We start from the raw sequence: 19,490 nt of genomic DNA on the forward strand, positions 1-19,490 counted from the left end.
CCGCATCCTAGACCACTGAAATTCCCAAAAATATTTTTTGCACGAAAAATGCATCCTACACCGCTGAAGCTCAGAATATGTTAGCAGCCCAAAAAAGACCTTAACATGCATTTTAGGCCTGCAAAAATGTTGAAAACTTTGAAGGACCAAAAAAGGGGTTACAGGCATCCTAGACCCCCTAAAGTCCAGAAAATGTTGGTGGCCCAAAAATGGTGTCAGAGAGCCCTGAATGTCCCAAAAATATTTGCAGCCACAAAGGGGCATTAACCCGCATCCTAGACCACTGAAATTCCTAAAAATATTTTTGGCACGAAAAATGCATCCTACACCCCTGAAAGCTCAGAATATGTTAGCAGCCCAAAAAAGGCCTTCAAATGCATTTTAGGCCTGCAAAAATGTTGAAAACTTTGGAGGCCCAAAAAAGGGGTTCACAGGCATCCTAGACTCCGTATAGTCCAGAAAATGTTGGTGGGCCAAAAATGGTGTCAGAGAGACCTGAATGCTCCAAAAACATTTGCAGAGTGAAGCGGGCATTAACCCGCATCCTAGACCACTGAAATTCCCCAAAATATTTTTGGCATGAAAAATGCAACCTATACCCCAGAAGCTCAGAATATGTTAGCAGCCCAATTAAGGCCTTAAAATGCATTTTAGGCCTGCAAAAATGTTGAAAACTTTGAAGGACCAAAAAAGGGGTTTACAGGCATCCTAGACCCACTAAAGTCCAGAACATGGTGGTGGCCCAAAAATGGTGTCAGAGAGACCTGAATGTCCCAAAAACATTTGCAGAGTGAAACGGGCATTATCCGGCATCCTAGACCACTGAAATTCCCAAAAATATTTTTGGCACAAAAAATGCATACTACACCCCTGAAAGTTCTGAAAATGTTAGCAGCCCAAAAAAGGCCTTAAAGTGCATCTTAGGCCTGCAAAAATGTAGAAAACTTTGGAGGTGGAAAAAAGGGGTTTAGAGGCATCCTAGACCCCCTAAAGTCCAGAAAATGTTGGTGGGCCAAAATCTGTGTCAGAGAGCTCTGAATGTCCCAAAACATTTGCAGCCTGAAAGGGGCATTAACCCGCATCCTAGACCACTGAAACTCCAAAAAATATTTTTGGCACGAAAAATGCAACCTATACCCCTGAAGCTCAGAATATGTTAGCAGCCCAAAAAAGTCCTTAAAATGCATTTTACGCCTGCAAAAATGTTGAAAAGTTTGGAGGCCCAAAAATGGGGTTTACAGGCATCCTAGACCCCCGAAAGTCCAGAAAATGTTGGTGGGCCAAAATCGGTGTCAGAGAGCTCTGAATGTCCCAAAAACATTTGCAGCCTGAAAGGGGCATTAAGTCGCATCCCAGACCACTGAAATTCCCAAAAATATTTTTGGCACAAAAAATGCATCCTACAACCCTGAAAGATCAGAAAATGTTGGCATCTCAAAAAAAGGACTTAAAATGCATCTTAAGCCTACAAAAATGTTGAAAACTTTGAAGGTCCAAAAAAGGGGTTTACAGGCATCCTAGACCCCCTTAAGTCCAGAAAATGTTGGTGGGCCAAAATCTGTGTCAGAGAGCTCTGAATGCCCCAAAACCATTTGCAGAGTGAAACGGGCATTTACCCGCATCCTAGATCACTGAAATTCCCAAAAATATTTTTGGCATGAAAAATGCATACTACACCCCTGAAAGCTCAGAATATGTTAGCAGCCCATAAAAGGCCTTAAAATGAATTTTAGGCCTGCAAAAATGTTGAAAACTTTGAAGGACCAAAAAAGGGGTTTACAGGCATCCTAGACCCCCTAAGGTCCAGAAAATGTTGGTGGCCCAAAAATGGTGTCAGAGAGTCCTGAATGTTCCAAAAACATTTGCAGCCTGAAAGGGGCATTAACCCGCATCCTAAACCACTGAAATTCCCCAAAATATTTTTGGCACGAAAAATGCATCCTACACCCCTGAAAGCTCAGAATATGTTAGGAGCCCAAAAAAAGGCCTTAAAATGCATTTAAGGCCTGCAAAAATGTTGAAAACTTTGGAGGCCCAAAAAAGCGGTTTACAGGCATCCTAGACCCACTAAAGTCCAGAACATGGTGGTGGCCCAAAAATGGTGTCAGAGAGCCCTGAATGTCCTAAAACCATTTGCAGAGTGAAACGGGCATTATCCGCCAACCTAGACCACTGAAATTCCCAAAAATATTTTTGGCACAAAAAATGCATACTACACCCCTGAAAGTTCTGAAAATGTTAGCAGCCCAAAAAAGGCCTTAAAGTGCATCTTAGGCCTGCAAAAATGTAGAAAACTTTGGAGGTGGAAAAAAGGGGTTTAGAGGCATCCTAGACCCCCTAAAGTCCAGAAAATGTTGGTGGGCCAAAATCTGTGTCAGAGAGCTCTGAATGTCCCAAAACATTTGCAGCCTGAAAGGGGCATTAACCCGCATCCTAGACCACTGAAACTCCAAAAAATATTTTTGGCATGAAAAATGCAACCTATACCCCTGAAGCTCAGAATATGTTAGCAGCCCAAAAAAGTCCTTAAAATGCATTTTACGCCTGCAAAAATGTTGAAAAGTTTGGAGGCCCAAAAATGGGGTTTACAGGCATCCTAGACCCCCGAAAGTCCAGAAAATGTTGGTGGGCCAAAATCGGTGTCAGAGAGCTCTGAATGTCCCAAAAACATTTGCAGCCTGAAAGGGGCATTAAGTCGCATCCCAGACCACTGAAATTCCCAAAAATATTTTTGGCACAAAAAATGCATCCTACAACCCTGAAAGTTCTGAAAATGTTAGCAGCCCAAAAAAGGCCTTAAAGTGCATCTTAGGCCTGCAAAAATGTAGAAAACTTTGGAGGTGGAAAAAAGGGGTTTAGAGGCATCCTAGACACCCTAAAGTCCAGAAAATGTTGGTGGCCCAAAAATGGTGTCAGAGAGCGTTGAATGTCCTAAAAACATGTGCAGCCTGAAAGGGGCATTAACCCGCATCCTAGACCACTGAAATGCCCAAAAATATTTTTGGCACAAAAAATGCATACTACACCCCTGAAAGTTCTGAAAATGTTAGCAGCCCAAAAATGCCTTAAAATGCATTTTAGGCCTGCAAAAATGTTGAAAACTTTGAAGGACCAAAAAAGGGGTTTACAGGCATCCTAGACCCCCTAAAGTCCAGAAAATGTTGGTGGCCCAAAAAATGGTGTCAGAGAGCCCTGAATGCTCCAAAAACATTTGCAGAGTGAAACGGGCATTAACCCGCATCCTAGACCACTGAAATTCCCAAAAATATTTTTGGCACAAAAAATGCATACTACAACCCTGAAAGATCAGAAAATGTTGGCATCTCAAAAAAAGGCCTTAAAATGCATTTTAGGCCTGCGAAAATGTTGAAAACTTTCAAGGACCAAAAAAGGGGTTTGAAGGACCAAAAAAGGGGTTTACAGGCATCCTAGACCCCCTAAAGTCCAGAAAATGTTGGTGGCCCAAAAAATGGTGTCAGAGAGGTCTGAATGTCCCAAAAACATTTGCAGCCTGAAAGTGGCACTAACCCACATCCCAGACCACTGAAATTCCTAAAAAATATTTTTGGCACAAAAAATGCATCCTACAACCCTGAAAGATCAGAAAATGTTGGCATCTCAAAAAAAGGCCTTAAAATGCATTTTAGGCCTGCGAAAATGTTGAAAACTTTCAAGGACCAAAAAAGGGGTTTGAAGGACCAAAAAAGGGGTTTACAGGCATCCTAGACCGCCTAAAGTCCAGAAAATGTTGGTGGCCCAAAAATGGTGTCAGAGAGCCCTGAATGTTCCAAAAACATTTGCTGAGTGAAACGGGCATTAAAACGCATCCTAGACCACTGAAATTCCCCAAAATATTTTTGGCACAAAAAATGCATACTACACCCCTGAAAGTTCTGAAAATGTTAGCAGCCCAAAAATGCCTTAAAATACATTTTAGGCCTGCAAAAATGTTGAAAACTTTGGAGGTGGAAAAAAGGGGTTTAGAGGCATCCAAGACCCCCTAAAGTCCAGAAAATGTTGGTGGGCCAAAATCTGTGTCAGAGAGCTCTGAATGTCCCAAAAACATTTGCAGCCTCAAAGGGGCATTAACCCGCATCCTAGACCACTGAAATTCCCAAAAATATTTTTGGCACAAAAAATGCATACTACACCCCTGAACGTTCTGAAAATGTTAGCAGCCCATAAAGGCCTTAAAGTGCATTTTAGGCCTGCAAAAATATAGAAAACTTTGGAGGTGGAAAAAAGGGGTTTAGAGGCATCCTAGACCCCCTAAAGTCCAGAAAATGTTGGTGGCCCAAAAATGGTGTCAGAGAGCGTTGAATGTCCTAAAAACATGTGCAGCCTGAAAGGGGCATTAACCCGCATCCTAGACCACTGAAATGCCCAAAAATATTTTTGGCACAAAAAATGCATACTACACCCCTGAAAGTTCTGAAAATGTTAGCAGCCCAAAAATGCCTTAAAATGCATTTTAGGCCTGCAAAAATGTTGAAAACTTTGAAGGACCAAAAAAGGGGTTTACAGGCATCCTAGACCCCCTAAAGTCCAGAAAATGTTGGTGGCCCAAAAAATGGTGTCAGAGAGCCCTGAATGCTCCAAAAACATTTGCAGAGTGAAACGGGCATTAACCCGCATCCTAGACCACTGAAATTCCCAAAAATATTTTTGGCACAAAAAATGCATACTACAACCCTGAAAGATCAGAAAATGTTGGCATCTCAAAAAAAGGCCTTAAAATGCATTTTAGGCCTGCGAAAATGTTGAAAACTTTCAAGGACCAAAAAAGGGGTTTGAAGGACCAAAAAAGGGGTTTACAGGCATCCTAGACCCCCCTAAAGTCCAGAAAATGTTGGTGGCCCAAAAAATGGTGTCAGAGAGCCCTGAATGTTCCAAAAACATTTGCTGAGTGAAACGGGCATTAAAACGCATCCTAGACCACTGAAATTCCCCAAAATATTTTTGGCACAAAAAATGCATACTACACCCCTGAAAGTTCTGAAAATGTTAGCAGCCCAAAAATGCCTTAAAATACATTTTAGGCCTGCAAAAATGTTGAAAACTTTGGAGGTGGAAAAAAGGGGTTTAAGGCATCCAAGACCCCCTAAAGTCCAGAAAATGTTGGTGGGCCAAAATCTGTGTCAGAGAGCTCTGAATGTCCCAAAAACATTTGCAGCCTCAAAGGGGCATTAACCCGCATCCTAGACCACTGAAATTCCCAAAAATATTTTTGGCACGAAAAATGCATCCTACACCCATGAAGCTCAGAATATGTTAGCAGCCCAAAAAAGGGCTTAAAATGCATTTTAGGCCTGCAAAAATGTTGAAAACTTTGACGGACCAAAAAAGGGGTTTACAGGCATCCTAGACCCCCTAAAGTCCAGAAAATGTTGGTGGCCCAGAAATGGTGCCAGAGAGCCCTGAATGTCCCAAAAACATTTGCAGCCTGAAAGGGGCAGTAACCCGCATCCTAGACCACTGAAATTCCCAAATATATTTTTGGCACGAAAAAATGCATACTACACCCCTGAAAGTTCTGAAAATGTTAGCAGCCCAAAAATGCCTTAAAATGCATTTTAGGCCTGCAAAAATGTTGAAAACTTTGAAGGGCCAAAAAAGGGGTTTAGAGGCATCTTACACCCCCTAAAGTCCAGAAAATGTTGGTGGGCCAAAATCTGTGTCAGAGAGCTCTGAATGTCCCAAAAACATTGTCAGCCTGAAAGGGGCATTAAGTCGCATCCTAGACCACTGAAATTCCCAAAAATATTTTTGCCACGGAAAATGCATCCTACACCCCTGAAAGCTCAGAATATGTTAGCAGCCCAAAAAAGGCCTTAAAATGCATTTTAGGCCTGCAAAAATGTTGAAAACTTTGAAGGACCAAAAAAGGGGTTTACAGGCATCCTAGACCCCCTAAAGTCCAGAAAATGTTGGTGGCCCAAAAATGGTGTCAGAGAGCCCTGAATGTCCCAAAAACATTTGCAGAGTGAAACGGGCATTAACACGCATCCTAGACCACTGAAATTCCCAAAAATATTTTTGGCACAAAAAATGCATACTACACCCCTGAAAGTTCTGAAAATGTTAGCAGCCCAAAAATGCCTTAAAATGCATTTTAGGGCTGCAAAAATGTTGAAAACTTTGAAGGAACAAAAAAGGAGTTTACAGGCATCCTAGACCCCCTAAAGTCCAGAAAATGTTGTTGGCCCAAAAATGGTGTCAGAGAGCCCTGAATGCTCCAAAAACATTTGCAGAGTGAAACGGGCATTAACCCGCATCCTAGACCACTGAAATTCCCAAAAATATTTTTGGCACAAAAAATGCATACTACACCCATGAAAGTTCTGAAAATGTTAGCAGCCCAAAAATGCCTTAAAATGCATTTTAGGCCTGCAAACATGTTGAAAACTTTGAAGGACCAAAAAAGGGGTTTACAGGCATCCTAGACCCCCTAAAGTCCAGAAAATGTTGGTGGGCCAAAATCTGTGTCAGAGAGCTCTGAATGTCCCAAAACATTTGCAGCCTGAAAGGGGCATTAACCCGCATCCTAGACCACTGAAACTCCCAAAAATATTTTTGGCACGAAAAATGCAACCTATACCCCTGAAGCTCAGAATATGTTAGCAGCCCAAAAAAGACCTTAAAATGCATTTTATGCCTGCAAAAATGTTGAAAACTTTGGAGGCCCAAAAAAGGGGTTTACAGGTATCCTAGACCCCCTAAAGTCCAGAAAATGTTTGTGGCCCAAAAACAGTGTCAGAGAGCTCTGAATGTCCCAAACAGATTTGCAGCCTGAAAGGGGCATTAAGTCGCATCCTAGACCACTGAAATTCCCCAAAATATTTTTGCCACAAAAAATGCATCCTACAACCCTGAAAGATCAGAAAATGTTGGCAGCTCAAAAAAAGGACTTAAAATGCTTCTTAGGCCTGCACAAATGTTGAACACTTTGGAGGCCGAAAAAAGGGGTTTACAGGCATCCTAGACCCCCTAAAGTCCAGAAAATGTTGGTGGGCCAAAATCGGTGTCGGAGAGCTCTGAATGTCCCAAAAACATTTGCAGCCTGAAAGTGGCACTAACCCACATCCCAGACCACTGAAATTCCTAAAAATATTTTTGGCACAAAAAATGCATCCTACAACCCTGAAAGATCAGAAATGTTGGCATCTCAAAAAAAAGGCCTTAAAATGCATTTTAGGCCTGCAAAAATGTTGAAAACCTTGAAGGACCAAAAAAGGGGTTTACAGGCATCCTAGACCCCCTAAAGTCTAGAAAATGTTGGTGGCCCAAAAATGGTGTCAGAGAGTCCTGAATGTCCCAAAAACATTTGCAGAGTGAAACGGGCATTAACACGCATCCTAGACCACTGAAATTCCCAAAAATATTTTTGGCACAAAAAATGCATACTACACCCCTGAAAGTTCTGAAAATGTTAGCAGCCCAAAAATGCCTTAAAATGCATTTTAGGGCTGCAAAAATGTTGAAAACTTTGAAGGACCAAAAAAGGGGTTTACAGGCATCCTAGACCCCCTAAAGTCCAGAAAATGTTGTTGGCCCAAAAATGGTGTCAGAGAGCCCTGAATGCTCCAAAAACATTTGCAGAGTGAAACGGGCATTAACCCGCATCCTAGACCACTGAAATTCCCAAAAATATTTTTGGCACGAAAAATGCATCCTACACCCTTGAAAGCTCAGATTATGTTAGCAGCCCAAAAAAGGCCTTAAAATGCATTTTAGGCCTGCAAAAATGTTGAAAACTTTAGAGGCCCAAAAAAGGGGTTTACAGGCATCCTAGACCCCCTAAAGTCCAGAAAATGTTGGTGGGCCAAAATCGGTGTCAGAGAGCTCTGAATGTCCCAAAAACATTTGCAGCCTAGAAGGGGCAATAAGCCGCATCCTAGACCACTGAAATTCCCCAAGATATTTTTGGCATGAAAAATGCAACCTATACCCCTGAAGCTCAGAATATGTTAGCAGCCCAAAAAAGGCCTTAACATGCATTTTAGGCCTGCAAAAATGTTGAAAACTTTGGAGGCCCATAAAAGGGGTTTACAGGCATCCTAGACCCCCTAAAGTCCAGAAAATGTTGGTGGGCCAAAATCGGTCAGAGAGCTCTGAATGTCCCAAAAACATTTGCAGAGTGAAACGGGCATTAACCGGCATCCTAGACCACTGAAATTCCCAAAAATATTTTTGGCACAAAAAATGCATACTACACCCCTGAAAGTTCTGAAAATGTTGGCATCTAAAAAAAAAGGACTTAAAATGCATCTTAAGCCTACAAAAATGTTGAAAACTTTGAAGGTCCAAAAAAGGGGTTTACAGGCATCCTAGACCCCCTAAAGTCCAGAAAATGTTAGTAGGCCAAAATCGGTGTCAGAGAGCTCTGAATGTCCCAAAAACATTTGCAGCCTAGAAGGGGCAATAAGCCGCATCCTAGACCACTGAAATTCCCCAAGATATTTTTGGCATGAAAAATGCAACCTATACCCCTGAAGCTCAGAATATGTTAGCAGCCCAAAAAAGGCCTTAAATTGCATTTTGGGCCTGCACAAATGTTGAAAACTTTGGAGGCCCAAAAAAGGGGTTACAGGCTTCCTAGACCCCCTAAAGTCCAGAAAATGATTGTCGCTCAAAAATGGTGTCAGAGAGCCCTGAATTCCCAAAAACATTTGTAGCTTGAAAGGGGCATTAACCCGCATCCTAGACCACTGAAATTCCCCAAAATATTTTTGGCATGAAAAATGCAACCTATACCCCTGAAGCTCAGAATATGTTAGCAGCCCAATTAAGGCCTTAAAATGCATTTTAGGCCTGCAAAAATGTTGAAAACTTTGAAGGACCAAAAAAAAAGGGTTTACAGGCATCCTAGACCCCCTAAAGTCCAGAAAATGTTGGTGGCCCAAAAATGGTGTCAGGGAGCCCTGAATGAGACCACTGAAATTCCCAAAAATATTTTTGGCACAAAAAATGCATACTACACCCCTGAAAGTTCTGATAATGTAAGCAGCCCAAAAATGCCTTAAAATGCATTTTAGGCCTGCAAAAATGTTGAAAACTTTGAAGGACCAAAAAAGGGGTTTACAGGCATCCTAGACCCCCTTAAGTCCAGAAAATGGTTGTGGCCCAAATATGGTGTCAGAGAGCCCTGAATGTCCCAAAAACCTTTGCAGCCTGAAAGGGGCATTAACCCGCACCCTAGACCACTTAAAATGCATTTTAGGCCTGCAAAAATGTTGAAAACTTTGAAGGACCAAAAAAGGGGTTTACAGGCATCCTAGACCCCCTAAAGTCCAGAAAATGGTTGTGGCCCAAAAATGGTGTCAGAGAGCGCTGAATGTCCCAAAAACATTTGCAGCCTGAAAGGGGCATTAACCCGCACCCTAGACCACTAAAATTCCCAAAAATATTTTTGGCACAAAAAATGCATACTACACCCATGAAAGTTCTGAAAATGTTAGCAGCCCAAAAATGCCTTAAAATGCATTTTAGGCCTGCAAAAATGTTGAAAACTTTGGAGGCCGAAAAAAGGGGTTTAGAGCCATCCTAGACCCCCTAAAGTCCAGACAATGTTGGTGGGCCAAAATCTGTGTCAGAGAGCTCTGAATGTCCCAAAAACATTTGCAGCCTCAAAGGGGCATTAACCCGCATCCTAGACCACTGAAATTCCCAAAAATAATTTTGGCACGAAAAATGCATCCTACACCCATGAAGCTCAGAATATGTTAGCAGCCCAAAAAAGGCCTTAAAATGCATTTTAGGCCTGCAAAAATGTTGAAAACTTTGAAGGACCAAAAAAGGGGTTTACAGGCATCCTAGACCCACTAAAGTCCAGAAAATGGTGGTGGCCCAGAAATGGTGTCAGAGAGCCCTGAATGTCCCAAAAACTGTCATGATCTCTGCTTCCAAAAGATCAGGACTTGCCCGACTCCCTTGGAAGCATACCCATAACCCCGGTTCCGAGTGCCAGCCAGTCCCAATTGGGACCTTTTGGACTCTGTCCTGGTGCCAGTGGCACCAGGCTCATAAAAATGCCCAGTCCCAGCGCTGGAAGCGCCGGGCTCATAATGCTTGGGTGGACTTACCTGCAGCAGACCATGCTGCTTACTTACCTGCCAGTTGAACCTCTGATCCTCTTCTGTTTGGGACTACTTTTCCTGTTGGGTGGGGCAGGAGCCACTCCCTAGGTTCAGAACACTGGAACTCTTCTGGAAAGCAGGAACTCTTTTCTTACCTAGGCGTGGCTGTGGAAGGAGATAACTAAGCACTACAGGAGGCTATTTAAACCACACCCGATGGATGAATCTTGCTTTGCGTTATTCTGCATTCTCTGCAGCAGAACGCTCATCGTGTCTTCTGCTTCTGATCCTGGGCCTAAGGGAACAAAGGCTTACCATCCTGGAATCCAGTCTTCAGCAGCACCTGTAAAGACAAAGAAAGAACAGGTTAGCACTACAGTCTTCAGTGGCAGCGCATCTCTTACCTGGTCCATCGGCTGTCACCAACGCCTCGCGCTGCATTCCGGCATCTGAAAAACAAAGGCTTACCTACTCTTCGCATGCTCCGGAGGTCTTCGCACTGCATTCCGGCATCTGAAAGACAAAAGCTTACCAGCTCTTCGCACGCTCCGGAGGCCTTCGGCGCTGCATCCCGCATCTGAAAGACAAAAGAAGGTGCGTTTAAAGACATTATTACTCACGTGCCATTACTCCTTCCCACGCCGAATCCAGTGGGTATTCCAGCACCCTTCAGCTTCTCTAAAGCTCCGAACTTGTACCTGCAAGATAAAAGGGACAGTTAGTGCGCATTGTGAAGCAGGCTTCAAGCGCTTACTTACGTGCTTCCAGGCGCTTCTATTCCTCACGTGGGTTCGATCCTCAACTCTCATCAGCCCGCCATCTGCCATCGCCGGAACCCTGCAAAACAAGAGATATCATTACAAAAGACTTTTAAGACATTTGAAGTGCCCAGAACTTACCGTTCGTGCAGTTAACGACGGACAGCAGTCCTCTGAGGTCAAGAGGCCTGCACCCTTATCCAGTGAAGAAACTGGTTACGGCACCCTGCCCCGAGGCAGATGGAGAGCTCGGCGTTCACTTACCTAAGGTGAGGGCGTTAACCTTTGGGGTTCTACAGGAGAAGAGAAAGGGAAGAGGAGAGAGGCACCCAATAACCCCAGTTCATTAATCCCATATTTTCTATCTGCAGACATCTTACTCTTCGAGTCAGACATACAGTGCACAGAGGTCCAGCCCAAAGAGCCAACCGTGTGTTACACATCACCTTTGAAGATACGGCATTCACCCAGTCAAGACCGGCACCTCTGCGGGAATCAGGTGAGCCTACAGAACGCAAAGCCTACCGCAAAACTCCCACCCAGGCGCTATGGAAACCTCGGATACCGACCAGCTAGCCCAGTTACTTGGGGAACTAAGAGCAGAAGTGCATGCAGCCCGTCAGGAAACGAATGCTCTAAGAAGGGAACTGATTATTTCCAAGGAGCGAACAGACGATCTCGCTAGACAATTGCTACAGTCACAAGCCGGACAAACTCTGTTACCCGCATCAGGGGCAAACCTTCCTTCAACATCCTCTACGAACCCAGTGCAGATCAACCTACCTGGGAATGTACCTCTGGCTCCGCCCGAACGATTTTCTGGTGACCCAAAGAGGTTTGCAGTATTTATTAATCAGTGCCGGTTGCACTTCTTATGCCGGCCAGCAGCCTTTCCAACTGATCAAGCTAAGGTAGCTTTCGTGCTTTCGTACCTTAGTGGCAATGCGGCAGACTGGTCGATCCCTCTAGTTAATCAAGATGATCCGGTTCTCCATGATTTTCAAGCTTTTCAGCTCAGTATGGAAAAACTGTTTGCAAGACATTCACAGGGGCAGGCCTTGGACAATGAGCTCCTTTCATTGCGACAAGGTAATCAAGACCTTTTGGCTTATATTGCGTCTTTCAACAGACTGATAGTGGAAACTCGATGGCCTGAGGACAAAAGGATTACGCTGTTTTATAGAGGTCTACGTGGAGAGCTCAAAGATGTGTTAGCCCAAGTAGTGAATCCCCCGCAAGACTGTTCGGACTATATTGACTTAGTCGTTCAAATTGACCACAGACTGCAGAACAGGAAGGCCGATCGTTCCAAGTTTGATGCTCGAGTATTTTCCAAACCACCAACTCCTACCAAAGGAGTAGACTCCGGGGAACCCATGCAAATAGGGGCCTGAAAGGACCACTAACACAAAAGGAGCGGGAAAGGAGAAAACAGCTGCAATTATGCCTCTATTGCGGAAACTCGGGGCACTTTCTTCGAGACTGTCCGGTGAAACCAGCCAAGAAGGCAGTAGGAGCTGCAGTTACCAGGGTCACAAACTCTGAGCAGGGAAACGACCTCGCTCGACAAGAATAGAGGTCCTCTTGCCGAGCGTTAAAACCAGTTCCGTGACCTCGCATTTCGTGATACCTATGGTCCTCATTAGCCCTGAACATCCGGATCGATTACATGCGATTGAAGCTTACGTCGACAGCGGTGCCATCGGCAATTATGTGGATCATGAAATGGTTTTGAGGATGAATCTGACTCTTTGTCCAAAGGCTGTAAAGGACGTCATTACTACGGTGGATGGTACGGAGATAGCCTCCGGACCAGTAACGCATACCATCCAAGAAGTGACGCTAGTAAGTCAAGATGGACACCATGAGAAGATTGTGTTCGATGTGATCAAGGCCCCTCAGTTCCAGATTATTCTAGGAATTCCTTGGTTAGAGAAGCACAATCCTCAGATCGATTGGCGAGCAAGAACGGTTCAGTTTCCAGAATGTGTCTCTACTTGTCACCCTCGACCTGGTGTTGCACTGGCAGCAATTTCCTCTGAGGCTCCCCAGTTACCTCCTGAATACCTAGAATTCGAAGATGTTTTCCGGAAGGATCAGGCTAACTCTCTACCTCCTCATAGGTCTTATGACTGCCAGATAGACCTGATACCTGGATCTACTCCTCCTTGTAGTAGAATTTATGCCCTCACCGAGCCTGAGAATCTTCACCTGCGACAATACCTGGATCAATACCTAGCGAATGGGTTTATTCGTCCTTCCAAGTCCCCTGCTTCCTCAGCTTTGTTCTTCGTTCCAAAAAAAGAAGGGGACCTTAGAACTTGTATAGATTATCGCGCCCTGAACCAGATCACCGTTAAGAATAGATATCCGTTACCTTTGTTCCCTGAACTCCTGGACCAAGTCAGAAAAGCATGCGTATATACAAAGCTGGATCTTAGAGGAGCCTACCACTTGGTACGAGTAAAAGAGGGCGATGAATGGAAGACGGCCTTCCGCACCAAGTATGGACTATTTGAATATCAGGTCATGCCCTTCGGACTTTGCAATGCCCCGGCCACCTTTCAATATTTTATGAACGATGTCCTCAGAGAGCTCATAGATGTGTGTGTTGTTGTTTACATTGACGACATCCTCGTTTATTCTTCATCGGAAACTGAACATCGGAAACACGTGAAAATGGTCCTCGAGAGATTGCGGCAACACAAACTTTTCGCTAAGTTGGAAAAATGTGTTTTCAACGTGACTGAAGTTGAATTCTTGGGATTCATATTATCACCTAGCGGAGTGCGTATGGATTCAAAGAAGGTCGATGCAATTCTCAAATGGCCATCGCCATCCTCCGTAAAAGGTGTTCAAAGCATGTTAGGCTTCGCTAACTTTTACCGCAGGTTTATCCCCAAATTCTCTCGAATAGTCCAGCCCATCACCGCCTTGTTAAAGAAAAACAAACGTTTTGAATGGTCTACCGAGGCGGAACAAGCTTTCCAGGATTTGAAGACTAGATTTATCTCTGCACCGATCTTAAAACATCCTCGCCCAGAACTCCCCTACATCGTTGAAACTGATGCTTCGAGCCTTGCCATGGGGGCAGTTCTATCACAAAAGGACCCAGTAACCAATCAGTTGCATCCCGTGGCATTTTGGTCCCGCAAATTCTCGCCTCCTGAAATCAATTACACTATTACTGATAAGGAACTTCTAGCTATCAAGTCCGCCTTTAAGGCTTGGCGGCATTATCTTCTGGGGGCCCGACACACCGTTACTGTGATTACAGATCACCGAAACCTGCAATATTTGAAAACCGCAAAAGCTCAATCCTCTAGGCAACTCCGTTGGGCACTATTCTTTGCCGAGTTTGACTTCATAATTACCTATCGACCTGGTACAAAAAACGGTAAAGCTGATGCCCTTTCTCGGATGGGAGTGGAAGAACATTTGATCAATCCTAAACCTGTACCTATCATTCCCGAACAAAGAATTCTAGGTGTAATCGCCACACAATCCATAGAGGAAGTTAAGGATAAAGCCAGACTACTGGTAACTCCAGCAGACATACAGAATTGGCATCTGCAGGGAAAGGACTTTACGGTGAAGGACAACCTATTATATTTCCAAGAACGGTTATACCTGCCTAGCACAGATTTACAGAAAAAGGTAATCTCTTGTTATCACGATTCTTTAATGGAAGGACATCCCGGTATGACCAAGACCTCGGAAAAGATCAAGCGCTACTTCTGGTGGCCGTCTTGGAAAAAAGATATCAGAGACTTTATAATGTCCTGTGGAGTATGCGCCCAAAACAAGAGTCAAAAGGAAAAAACAGCTGGCCTCTTATGCCCTATTGACATCCCGCCTCACCCTTGGCATACGCTTTCTATGGACTTCATCACCGATCTACCTCCATGCTCCGGATACAATACGATCCTAGTAATCGTGGACCTATTCTCCAAGATGGCGCATTTCATTCCACTCAAAGGCTTACCAACAGCAGCAACTCTGGCCCGAGAATTTCTCGAAAACTTCGTCCGACTGCACGGTTTTCCTTCAGTTCTAATTTCGGATCGAGGTAGTCAATTTATTTCTCATTTTTGGCAAAGTTGCTGTCGGTCGGCTCAAATTGATGTGAGACTTTCGACCAGCCACCACCCTCAAACCGACGGACAAACCGAGAGGACCAATCAAACTCTGGAACAGTATTTGCGCTGCATGCTACAACAAACTGAAAAAACCTGGAAAGATATCCTTTGGATAGCCGAATATGCCTACAATAACTCTGTCCAGTCGGGAACTGGGAAGACCCCGTTTTTTCTTTTATACGGTAGTCACCCTCGAACCTCGGAGTTGGATCCACTCCAAGATCTTGGAACACCAGCAGTAGACCACCTGCATTCTACAATCACCCAAGCCTTTAAGGAAGCCGTTTCTCACCTTCAAAGGGCTAAAGAACAATACAAGAAAGGAGCAGACCAACATCGGAAGGAAGCCCCCCAATATCAAGTAGGAGATCTAGTCTGGTTATCCACCAAATATCTACCTCTAAAAGGACCACGCACATTCAACCCAAGATACCTTGGTCCCTATTCCATCACTACCATAGTAAATCCAGTAGCGGTCAAGTTGGACTTGCCCCTCACATGAAGATACATCCGGTCTTCCACGTCTCTCTATTAAAACCCGTGCAACCTCAAACCCGACTAACTACATCTCCAAAACCTATTGCAGTTGATGGAGAACTCGAGTTTGAAGTCAAAAGCATCCTGGATTCCAAGATCTCCAAATCTAAACTATTTTACCTGATTGACTGGAAAGGCTACGGTCCCCAAGAAAGATCCTGGGAACCTGCAGAATATGTCCACGCGCCTCGTCTAATCAAAAGATTTCATCGAACATTTCCTAACAAGCCCAAACCCCCGGAGAAGCCCGGTTTGGGAGGGGCCTTGAGGGGGGGTGCTGTCATGATCTCTGCTTCCAAAAGATCAGGACTTGCCCGACTCCCTTGGAAGCAGACCCATAACCCCGGTTCCGAGTGCCAGCCAGTCCCAATTGGGACCTTTTGCACCCTGTCCTGGCGCCAGTGGCACCAGGCTCATAAAGATGCCCAGTCCCAGCGCTGGAAGCGCCGGGCTCATAATGCTTGGGTGGACTTACCTGCAGCAGACCATGCTGCTTACTTACCTGCCAGTTGAACCCCTGATCCTCTTCTGTTTGGGACTACTTTTCCTGTTGGGTGGGGCAGGAGCCACTCCCTAGGTTCAGAACACTGGAACTCTTCTGGAAAGCAGGAACTCTTTTCTTACCTAGGCGTGGCTGTGGAAGGAGACACCTAAGCACTACAGGAGGCTATTTAAACCACACCCGATGGATGAATCTTGCTTTGCGTTATTCTGCATTCTCTGCAGCAGAACGCTCATCGTGTCTTCTGCTTCTGATCCTCGGCCTAAGGGAACAAAAGGTTACCATCCTGGAATCCAGTCTTCAGCAGCACCTGTAAAGACAAAGAAAGAACAGGTTAGCACTACGGTCTTCAGTGGCAGCGCATCTCTTACCTGGTCCATCGGCTGTCACCAACGCCTCGCGCTGCATTCCGGCATCTGAAAGACAAAGGCTTACCTACTCTTCGCATTCTCCGGAGGTCTTCGCACTGCATTCCGGCATCTGAAAGACAAAAGCTTACCAGCTCTTCGCACGCTCCGGAGGCCTTCGGCGCTGCATCCCGCATCTGAAAGACAAAAGAAGGTGCGTTTAAAGACATTGGGCAACTTTATTACTCACGTGCCATTACTCCTTCCCACGCCGAATCCAGTGGGTATTCCAGCACCCTTCAGCTTCTCCAAAGCTCCGAACTTGTACCTGCAAGATAAAAGGGACAGTTAGTGCGCATCGTGAAGCAGGCTACAAGCGCTTACTTACGTACTTCCAGGCGCTTCTATTCCTCACGCGGGTTCGATCCTCAACTCTCATCAGCCCGCCATCCGCCATCGCCGGAACCCTGCAAAACAAGAGATATCATTACAAAAGACTTTTAAGACATTTGAAGTGCCCAGAACTTACCGTTCGTGCAGTTAACGACGGACAGCAGTCCTCTGAGGTCAAGAGGCCTGCACCCTTATCCAGTGAAGAAACTGGTTACGGCACCCTGCCCCGAGGCAGATGGAGAGCTCGGCGTTCACTTACCTAAGGTGAGGGCGTTAACCTTTGGGGTTCTACAGGAGAAGAGAAAGGGAAGAGGAGAGAGGCACCCAATAACCCCAGTTCATTAATCCCATATTTTCTATCTGCAGATATCTTACTCTTCGAGTCAGACATACAGTGCACAGAGGTCCAGCCCAAAGAGCCAACCGTGTGTTACACATCACCTTTGAAGATACGGCATTCACCCAGTCAAGACCGGCGCCTCTGCGGGAATCAGGTGAGCGTTACAAAAACATTTGCAGAGTGAAACGGGCATTAACACGCATCCTAGACCACTGAAATTCCCAAAAATATTTTTGGCACAAAAAATGCATACTACACCCCTGAAAGTTCTGAACATGTTAGCAGCCCAAAAATGCCTTAAAATGCATTTTAGGCCTGCAAAAATGTTGAAAACTTTGGAGGCCCAAAAATCGGGTTTAGAGGCATCCTAGACCCCCTAAAGTCCAGAAAATGTTTGTGGCCCAAAAACAGTGTCAGAGAGCTCTGAATGTCCCAAACAGATTTGCAGCCTGAAAGGGGCATTAAGTCGCATCCTAGACCACTGAAATTCCCCAAAATATTTTTGCCACAAAAAATGCATCCTACAACCCTGAAAGATCAGAAAATGTTGGCAGCTCAAAAAAAGGACTCAAAATGCTTCTTAGGCCTGCACAAATGTTGAACACTTTGGAGGCCGAAAAAAGGGGTTTACAGGCATCCTAGACCCCCTAAGGTCCAGAAAATGTTGGTGGGCCAAAATCGGTGTCAGAGAGCTCTGAATGTCCCAAAAACAGTTGCAGCCTGAAAGTGGCACTAACCCACATCCCAGACCACTGAAATTCCTAAAAATATTTTTGGCACAAAAAATGCATCCTACAACCCTGAAAGATCAGAAAATGTTGGCATCTCAAAAAAAGGCCTTAAAATGCATTTTAGGCTGCAAAAATGTTGAAAACTTTGAAGGACCAAAAAAGGGGTTTACAGGCATCCTAGACCCCCTAAAGTCCAGAAAATGTTGGTGGCCCAAAAATGGTGTCAGAGAGCCCTGAATGTCCCAAAAACATTTGCAGAGTGAAACGGGCATTAAGCCGCATCCTAGACCACTGAAATTCCCAAAAATATTTTTGGCACAAAAAATGCATACTACACCCCTGAAAGTTCTGAAAATGTTAGCAGCCCAAAAATGCCTTAAAGTGCATCTTAGGCTTGCAAAAATATTGAAAACTTTGAAGGTCCAAAAAAGGGGTTTACAGGCATCCTAGACCCCCTAAAGTCCAGAAAATGTTGGTGGGCCAAAATATATGTCAGAGAGCTCTGAATGTCCCAAAAACATTTGCAGCCTGAAAGGGGCATTAACCCGCATCCTAGACCAATGAAATTCCCAAAAATATTTTTGGCACGAAAAATGCATCCTACACCCATGAAGCTCAGAATATGTTAGCAGCCCAAAAAAGGCCTTAAAATGCATTTTAGGCCTGCAAAAATGTTGAAAACTTTGAAGGACCAAAAAAGGGGTTTACAGGCATCCTAGACCCCCTAAAGTCCAGAAAATGTTGGTGCCCCAAAAATGGTGTCAGAGAGCCCTGAATGTCCCAAAAACATTTGCAGCCTCAAAGGGGCATTAACCCGCATCCTAGACCACTGAAATTCACAAAAATATTTTTGGTACAAAAAATGCATACTACACCCCTGAAAGTTCTGAAAATGTTAGCAGCCCAAAAATGCCTTAAAATGCATTTTAGGCCTGCAAAAATGTTGAAAACTTTGAAGGACCAAAAAAGGGGTTTACAGGCATCCTAGACCCCCTAAAGTCCAGAAAATGTTGGTGGGCCAAAATCTGTGTCAGAGAGCTCTGAATGTCCCAAAAACATTGTCAGCCTGAAAGGGGCATTAACTCGCATCCTAGACCACTGAAATTCCCAAAAATATTTTTGCCACGAAAAATGCATCATACACCCCTGAAAGTTCTGAAAATGTTAGCAGCCCAAAAATGCCTTAAAGTGCATCTTAGGCCTGAAAAAATGTAGAAAACTTTGGAGGTGGAAAAAAAGGGTTTAGGGGCATCCTAGACCCCCTAAAGTCCAGAAAATGTTGGTGGCCCAAAAATGGTGTCAGAGAGCCCTGAATGTCCCAAAAACATTTGCAGCCTCAAAGGGGCATTAACCCGCATCCTAGACCACTGAAATTCCCAAAAATATTTTTGGTACGAAAAATGCATCCTACACCCATGAAGCTCAGAATATGTTAGCAGCCCAAAAAAGGCCTTAAAATGCATTTTAGGCCTGCAAAAATGTTGAAAACTTTGAAGGACCAAAAAGGGGTTTACAGGCATCGTAGACCCCGTAAAGTCCAGAAAATGTTGGTGGCCCAAAAACGGTGTCAGAGAGCTCTGAATGTCCCAAACAGATTTGCAGCCTGAAAGGGGCATTAAGTCGCATCCAAGACCACTGAAATTCCCCAAAATATTTTTGCCACAAAA

Source organism: Ambystoma mexicanum, chromosome 7p (genome assembly GCF_040938575.1).
Source record: "Ambystoma mexicanum isolate Mex_15411 chromosome 7p, UKY_AmexF1_1, whole genome shotgun sequence".
Classification (NCBI taxonomy): domain Eukaryota; kingdom Metazoa; phylum Chordata; class Amphibia; order Caudata; family Ambystomatidae; genus Ambystoma; species Ambystoma mexicanum.